Here is an 8,739-nt window from a genome sequence, read left to right as displayed (position 1 = left end):
TCTCTCCTCCCCCTCTCTCTCTCTCTCTCTCTCTCTCCTCCCCCTTTCCATGGAAAAGGAATGACACCATCCTTCCTAACAAGTTCTTTCTCGTTGGACTTTCTCTCATGATGTGTATATTACTATGTCAACACCACATCTCTCTCTCTCTATCTCATCCTGTATGTTCATAAACTGCTGTAAGGCAGTAGCCCCTGTCTTTCCTCTCTGTTTCTCCCTGTCTCACTCTCTCTCTGGATTCCTGCAACATTCTTCATTCTATGACATCAATGCTGCCTGCCTTTCCTTGTAAGGTCAGAGAGAGAGGGAATGAGAGAGAGGGAGGGGAGAGATACTGGAGTTGGAGGCTTGATTAGGTACAGACACTAAAATGGTTGGTGGACACAAGGGAAAGAGAAAGGCCACATCACATCGTGCTATTGCACTCGCTGTAAGCCCTGTTTCTGTTCAGGTGTAAAAGGCATTTCCATGCATTTTGGTTCAAATATCATATACATGCATAACCATTATTTCCTTGGCACTGAACATACAGGAGTGTAATGAAATATAAAGTAAGACATTGCTGTGGCTCTGTTACTCAGTTTGATTGAGTGAAAAAAAGGACATGGTACCTCATAGACCCTAACTGTTCCTACTGACATGAGGATGTGAGCCTAACCCTAACCCACAGTAATATCACAACCATGGAGAATGACCCCTCCCATCCTGCACATCTGCTTCCTCTTACACAGCTTCCCTATCACACACACACACGTTATGTTTTCTATCCTCGTGGGGACATAAAATTTATTTGTATCCAAAATCCTATTTTCCCTAACCATAAACCTTAACCCATAACCCAAACCCTAAACCAAACTCCTAAACCTAACCTCGAACTCCTTACCCAAACCCTAAACTTAACGTCTAACCCCTTACCCAAAACCTAACTCCTAAACCTAACCTCTAACCTCTTACCCAAACCCTAAACCTAATTCCTAAACTTAACCACTAACTCCTTACCCAAACCCTAAACTTAACGTCTAACCCCTTACCCAAAACCTAAACCTAACTCCTAAACCTAACCTCTAACCTCTTACCCAAACCCTAAACCTAACTCCTAAACTTAACTACTAACCCCTTACCCAAACCCTAAACCTAACCTCTAACCCCTTACCCAAACCCTAAACCTAACTCCTAAACTTAACTACTAACCCCTTACCCAAACCTAACCTCTAACCCCTTACCCAAAGCCTAAACCTAACTCCTTAGCTTAAAATAGCCTTTGTCCTCATGGGGACATGGGAAATGTCCCCATAAGGGAGACTTTTCCTTGTTTTACTCTCCAGCATGGCTAGATAGAGACATCCTGGTCTCATGTGTAGGGTGTTTCTTTCTTACCATGTGACCTGACCAGGAACAATTCCTATTGCCTATAACTAGGCCCCAGTTTCTCTAGGTCAGACATATCTCTGGGCTTACAAGGAGGTTGTAGTTGGAGTCAGGCAGTGGTAGGGCAGCTGTGGGGTCCTGCGGCCTGCATGGAGGTGAGGCTAAAACCACAGAAGAGTGTCAGAATCACAGCCAGACAGGCTGGAATGTCGCCAAACCCCGGAATGAACAGTCTGCCCTCTCCCCCTCCTTTTTCTCCCTCTCTTATTCTCCCTCCTCTCTCTCCCCTTATTTGTCTCACACTTGCTCTCTTTTTCCTTCTCCCTCTCTCATTCAATCATTACCTTTTTCCATGAATCTCTATATTCTACCACTTAGTTTTTCTTTCTTTCCTTCTCCCTCCTTCTACTTCAATCACTCCTTCTCTCTTCCCCACCTTCTCCCACCCTCTACCTCTCTCTCTGCTCCTCCCTCTGTTACAGTGAGTCATTACCTGTTTCCTTCTAGGTGCAGGGTTATTATCTTGATCCTGCTCTGCATCCAGGGCTGATTCATGAGGTGACGAAAGAGGCGCGCACACACACACACACACACACACACACACACACACACACACACACACACACACACAATGAACTGAGTGACATTCTATATTACTAACACTGTATTTCTACCTCCCTGGCACCAACACAGACCATCTCAAATTCAGCATGTCTATAGAGCCATTTCTACACAATGTTCACTCTCACTCTCTGAACTCTCTGTGATTTAAAAACATCTGTAGTATGTACACTACCTTTCAAAAGTTTGGGGCCACTTAGAAATGTCCTTGTTTTTGAAAGGACATTTTTAAAAATTGTCCATTAAAATAACATAAAATTGATCAGAAATACAGTGTAGACATGGTTAATGTTGTAAATGACTATTGCAGCTGGAAATGGCTGATTTTTAATGGAATGTCTACATAGGCGTACAGAGGCCCATTATCAGCAACCATCACTCCTGTGTTCCAATGGCACGTTGTGTTAGCTAATACAAGTTTATCATTTTAAAAGGCTAATTGATCATTAGAAAACCCTTTTGCAATTATGTTAGCAGAGCTGAAAACTGTTGTTCTGATTAAAGAAGCAATAAAACTGGCCTTCTTTAGACTAGTTGAGTCTCTGGAGCATCAGCATTTGTGGGTTCGATTACAGGCTCAAAATGGCCAGAAACAAATAACTTTCTTCTGAAACTTGTCAGTCTATTCTTGTTCTGAGAAATGAAGGTTATTCCATACGAGAAATTGCCAAGAAACTGAATATCTCGTACAAGGCTGTGTACTACTTCCTTCACAGAACAGTGCAAACTGGCTCTAACCAGAATAGAAAGAGGAGTGAGAGGCCCTGGTGCACAACTGAGCAAGAGGACAAGTACATTAGAGTGTCTAGTTTGAGAAACAGACGCCTCACAAATCCTCAACTGGCAGCTTTGTACCTGCAAAACACCAGTCTCAACGTCAACAGTGGAGAGGCGACTCCGGGATGATTGCCTTCTAGGCAGAATTGCAAAGATAAAGCCATATCCCAGACTGGCCAATAAAAAGAAAAGATCAAGATGGACAAAAGAACACAGACATTGGACAGAGGAACTCTGCCTAGATAGCCAGCAACCCGGAGTCGCCTCTTCACTTTTGACGTTGAGACTGGTGTTTTGTGGGTACTATTTAATGAAGCTGCCAGTTGAGGACTTGTCAGGCGTCTGTTTCTCAAACTAGACACTCTAATGTACTTGTCCTCTTGTTCAGTTGTGCACCGGGGCCTCCCACTCCTATTCTATTCTGGTTAGAGCCAGTTTGCTCTGTTCTGTGAAGGGAGTAGTACCAACTTGTCATTGGAACACAGGAGTGATGGTTACTGATAATGGGCCTATGTACGCCCATGTAGATATTCCATTAAAAATCAGCCGTTTCCAGCTACAATAATAATTTACAATATTAACAATGTCTAGACTGTATTTCTGATCAATTTGATGTTATTTTAATGTACAAACAATGTATTTTCTTTCAAAACAAGGACATTAATAAGTGACCCCAAACATATGAACAGTAGTGTATAATAGTTTCCCAGCACATTAGAGACAGGATAAACACCTGCACATTCTAACAATACACATTCTCCCAGTCCCCACTGCTCAGAGGAAAAACCCTCCTATTGCCAACTGGCCCCCTGTCGACAGCACTGTCACTGATATGGCTAACTCAGACTAGTTCCCTCTTCTCCCAGCAGGTGTCACTGTGGCACACCTTCATCTGCACCAGACTCCCAGACAGACACACTTAGAGACTGACTGACAAGACAGACAGACAGACAGACAGACAGACAGACAGACAGACAGACAGACAGACAGACAGACAGACAGACACACAGACAGACAGACAGACAGACAGACAGACAGACAGACAGACAGACAGACAGAGCCCAGGGGAAGATGACACTACACTGACTGTCTGAGAGCTCACAGTTAGAGAGAAGGATGGAGATAGGAGGACATGAAGAGAGGGATGTCTTTGGAGGTAAAGCCAGGTACTTATACCAGACAGAGATGAGAGATAGATATGGACTGGACAGATGGAGAGGCTGAGGCGGAGGAGTGTAGACTAATACAGGGGAGGGCTGAAGATGAATGATAAACAGTGTGGTGGTCTAGATACCGAGGGGAGTAGAGAGAGAGAATGAAAGGTAAGAGTAGGTAGGCAGGGAGGGAGGGAGGGAGGGAGGGAATGTCGAGTAAGAGTAGAGAAGGAGAGAGAGAGAGAAGAGAGAATGTAAGAGTAAAGAGGGAGGGAGAGAGAGAGAGAATGAGTGTAAGAGTAGAGAGAGAGAATGAGAGTAGGAGTAGAGAGGGAGAGAGAGAATGAGGGGGAGAGAGAGAGAGAATAATACTGAATTATAGAAGAGAACTGGGATCTCCTAACACACACACACAGAGACCTTGAGACATGACTTATGTGTGCTCTCCGCCCACTGCCATGTGTGCTGTCTATTAGAGCTGTCTGGTGTGGGCCAGCCTGTTTAATATATCTCCTCGAAGACCTTTACACACATCACACATACTGCATGCCCACATTGACATTTACATGAATCACACTCAAACATTGCACATTTACAAGGTGAAAACGAACCCCAAATATTATACATTATATAAATTCTAGAAACATGACATAGATTACATTGCACCCAGACTCATACAATCATATTTTCATTAGCATTGCCAGGCAAAACAGACAGCTTATCAGACATAAACAGCCTCTTTCCCCAATAATACAACAACTTCCCCTCTTTCTCTCGTTGTCCTCCTTTCTCTCTCTCTCTCTCTCTCTCTCTCTCTCTCTCTCTCTCTCTCTCTCTCTCTCTCTCTCTATCTATCTCTCTCTCTCTCTCTCTCTCTCACCTTCCCCTCTGACCTTACTACAAGTTCTCCTCCCCCTCCCATCTTGCTTTCTCTCTCCCAGGGGCTGTTTTCGTCCAAATGGCGGTGTGAGGTTAAAGTCAGAGGAGGCTGGTGGGAGGAGCTTTAGTGTGACAGGCTCCTTGTAATGGCTGTAATGGAATCGATGGAACGGTATCAAACACATCAAACATATGGAAACCACATGTTTGACTCCGTTCCATTTATTCCTTTCCAGTCATTACAACGAGCCCATCCTCCTATAGTTCCTCCCACCAGCCTCCTCTGGTTACATCAGAGCCTAACAACAAACCTCCCTCCTCCCTCTCCCCACCACACACACACACATACACCGAGCGAGAACAGGGAGATTAGATGGAGAGAGAGAGTAAGGGATGGTGATAGAGAGAAGGAGAGAGTAAGGGATGGTGATAGAGAGAAGGAGAGAGAGTAAGGGATGGTGATAGAGGAGAGAAAGTAAGAGATGGTTATAGAAAGGAGAGAGAGTAAGGGATGGTGATTGAGAGAAGGAGAGAGAGTAAGGGATGGTGATAGAGAGAAGGAGAGAGAGTAAGGGATGGTGATAGAGAGAAGGAGAGAGAAAGTAAGGCATGGTGATAGAGAGGAGAGAGAGTAAGGGATGGTGATAGAGAGGAGAGAGAGTAAGGGATGGTGATAGAGAGAAGGAGAGAGAGTAAGGGATGGTGATAGAGAGGAGAGAGAGTAAGGGATGGTGATAGAGAGAAGGAGAGAGAGTAAAGGATGGTGATAGAGAGGAGAGAAAGTGAAGTTAGAGTCAAGGAGAGAAGGAGATCATTTACTATGCAGTCAGAAGACAAGATAGATTTTCTTGTTGTCAAGTCATTTTGAAGCCTTGTGTTCCCATTGTACTGTTAATCTTTGATTTCAACAAGTCATATCTAAATTGAATGAACACATTGTCATAAAACATGAAAGCAGTCAAGGACATCCACTTCTGTCAGTTGATGGAGAGAGACAGCGAGATACTTGAGTGATTCGGTTTGGATGAAGCAAATACCCTGGCTGTGTTAACCATGCAGGTGGAATATCTTGTGTGTGTGTGTGTGTGTGTGTGTGTGTGCAGAAAAGAGCTGTTAAATTCTACAAACACCTAAAAGGAAGCGATGCCCACACATTCCACCACAAAGCCCTCACCTACAGAGAGATGAACCTAGAGAAGAAGCCCCTCAGCCAGAACAGAGTCTCTGTTCACAAACACAAACTGACCTCACAGAGCCCGAGGACAGAAACGTATTTAGACCAAAACAAATGTTGAAAAAGCAAAAAGAATCTACCAAAAAACAGAGAAAATTGGAATGGTATCAGGCCGTAAACAGAGAAAATTGGAATGGTATCTGGCCCTAAACAGAGAGAATTGGAATGGTATCTGGCCCTAAACAGAGAGAATTGGAATGGTATCTGGCCCTAAACAGAGAGAATTTGAATGGTATCTGACCCTAAACAGAGAGTACACAGTGGCAGAATACCTGGCCACGGCGACTGACCCCAAATTAAGAACATCTTTGACTATGTACAGACTCAGTGAGCATAGCCTTGTTGTTGAGAGAGGCCTCCATAGGCAGACATGGCTCCCAAGAGAAGACAGGCTATGTGCCCATGGCCCACAAAATGAAGTGGAAACTGAGCTACACTTCATAACCTCCTGCCAAATGTATGACTACATTAGAGACACATTTTTCCCACAGATCACACAGACCCGCAAAGAATTAGAAAACAAATCAAACTTGAATAAACTCCCATATCTGTTAGGCGAAATACCACAGTGTGCCATCACAGCAGCAAGATTTGTGGCCCGTTGCCTTGAGAAAACAGTAACAAGAGGAGCACAAACAACATTGTAAATACAACCCATATTTATCTGTTTGTTTATTTTACCTTTCATACTTCAACTACTTGCACATTGTTACAACACTGTACTTAGCCAATAATATAACATTTGAAATGTCTATATTATTTTCAAAACTTTACATTTGTAATGTCTTCATCCTTTTGGAACTTCTGTGAGTGTAATGTTTGCTGTAAATTTTTGTTTTGTTTATTTCACTTTTGTTTATTAAGCTATTTAACTTGCTTTGGCAATGTAAACATATGTGTCCCATGCTAATAAAGCCCCTTAAATTGAAGTGAATTGAGAGTGAGAGAGACGTCACATCTAACCCCTACCTTATTCACCCCCTAGTGGTCACCTTGTGACATCACATCTAACCCCTACCTTATTCACCCCCTAGTGGTCACCTTGTGACATCACATCTAACTCCTACCTTATTCACCCTCTAGTGGTCCCCTTGTGACATCACATCTAATTCCTACCTTATTCACCCCCTAGTGGTCACCTTGTGACATCACATCTAACCCCAAACCTTCCTCCATCTAGCAGCTCACATTACTCTCTACTGTAAATTGTTTTTGTCTTCACTGTACACAAACACACACACTTAACCACACATTTAACTTCACAAAATAAATGTCCCCTTTCATGATTCACTGAGTGTACAAAACATTAGACAATGTCTTTCCATGACATGAACTGACCAGGTGAATCTTCCATATTTAACTATGATCCCTTATTGATGTCACCTTATAAATCCACTTCAGTCAGTGTTGATGAAGGGGCGAAGACGGGATAAAGAAGGGTTTTTAAGACTTGAAACAATTACATGGATTGTGTAGTGTGCAAGAGAAAATATTTCAGTACCTTTCAATGGGGATGGTAGTAGATGCCAGGCGCACCAGTTTGAATGTGTCAAGAACTGCAACGCTAGTGGGTTTTTCACACTCAACAGTTTCCCATGTGTATCAAGAATGGTCCATCAACCAAAGGACATCCAGCCAACTTGACACAACTGTGGAAAACATTGGAGTCAACATGGGCCAGCATTCCTGTCGAATGCTTTCAACATCTTGTATAGTCCATGCCTCAACGAATTGAGGCTGTTCTGAGGGCAAAAGGGGGTGCAACTCAATATTAGGAAGGTGTTCCTAATGTTGTGTACACTCAGTGTATATGCACACTCACAGATACACACACACACACACACACACACACACACACACACACACACACACACACACACACACACACACACACACACATAAGGAGCTGAGAGGGGAGCCAATGGTCTATATATAGCAACAATACCAGGATTGGACAGATTATAACTGAACTGAAATGTCTGGCCAGTTATTGCATACAAATTTAACTATCCTTCCCCAACTCCTCCATCTCTCTCCACTTCTCTAAAACCTTCCCCCTTCCAATTCCCCATCCTCTCTTCCTCCATCTCTCTTTCTCTCCCGTTCCCTCCCTCTTTCCTTCCCTCTCTCCGTCCCCCCCTCTTTCCTTCCCTCCCTCCCGCTTTCCTTCCCTCTCTCCTTCCCTCTCTCTTTCCTTCCCTCTCTCCTTCCCTCCCTCTTTCCTTCCCTCTCTCCTTCCCACACTCTTTCCTTCCCTCTCTCCTCCCTCCTTCTTTCATTCCCTCTCTCCTTCCCTCCCTCTTTCCTTCCCTTTCTCCTCCCTCCCTCTTTCCTTCCCTCTCTCCCTCCCTCCCTCTTTCCTTTCCTTCCCTCTCTCCCTCCCTCTTTCCTTCCCTCTTTCCTTCCCTCCCTCTTTCCTTCCCTCTCTCCCTCCCTCTTTCCTTCCCTCTCTCTCCTTCCCTCCCTCTTTCCTTCCCTCTCTCCTCCCTCCCTCTTTCCTTCCCTCTCTCCCTCCCTCCCTCTCTCCTCCCTCCCTCTTTCCTTCCCTCTCTCCTCCCTCCCTCTTTCCTTCCCTCCCTCCCTCCCTCTCTCCTCCCTCCCTCTTTCCTTCCCTCTCTCCGTCCCTCCTGGAATACTAATTTGAGTGTCTCGTCTTCACCTCTGCTCAGCCTTCCATGACTCAAAGCATCCCCCGCTCTTTTTCAC

The sequence above is a fragment of the Oncorhynchus clarkii genome, chromosome 2, assembly GCF_045791955.1.
Source record: "Oncorhynchus clarkii lewisi isolate Uvic-CL-2024 chromosome 2, UVic_Ocla_1.0, whole genome shotgun sequence".
Taxonomy (NCBI): Eukaryota; Metazoa; Chordata; class Actinopteri; order Salmoniformes; family Salmonidae; genus Oncorhynchus; species Oncorhynchus clarkii.
The sequence above is the reverse complement of the archived record's forward strand: the minus strand, read 5'-3'. Positions refer to the sequence as shown.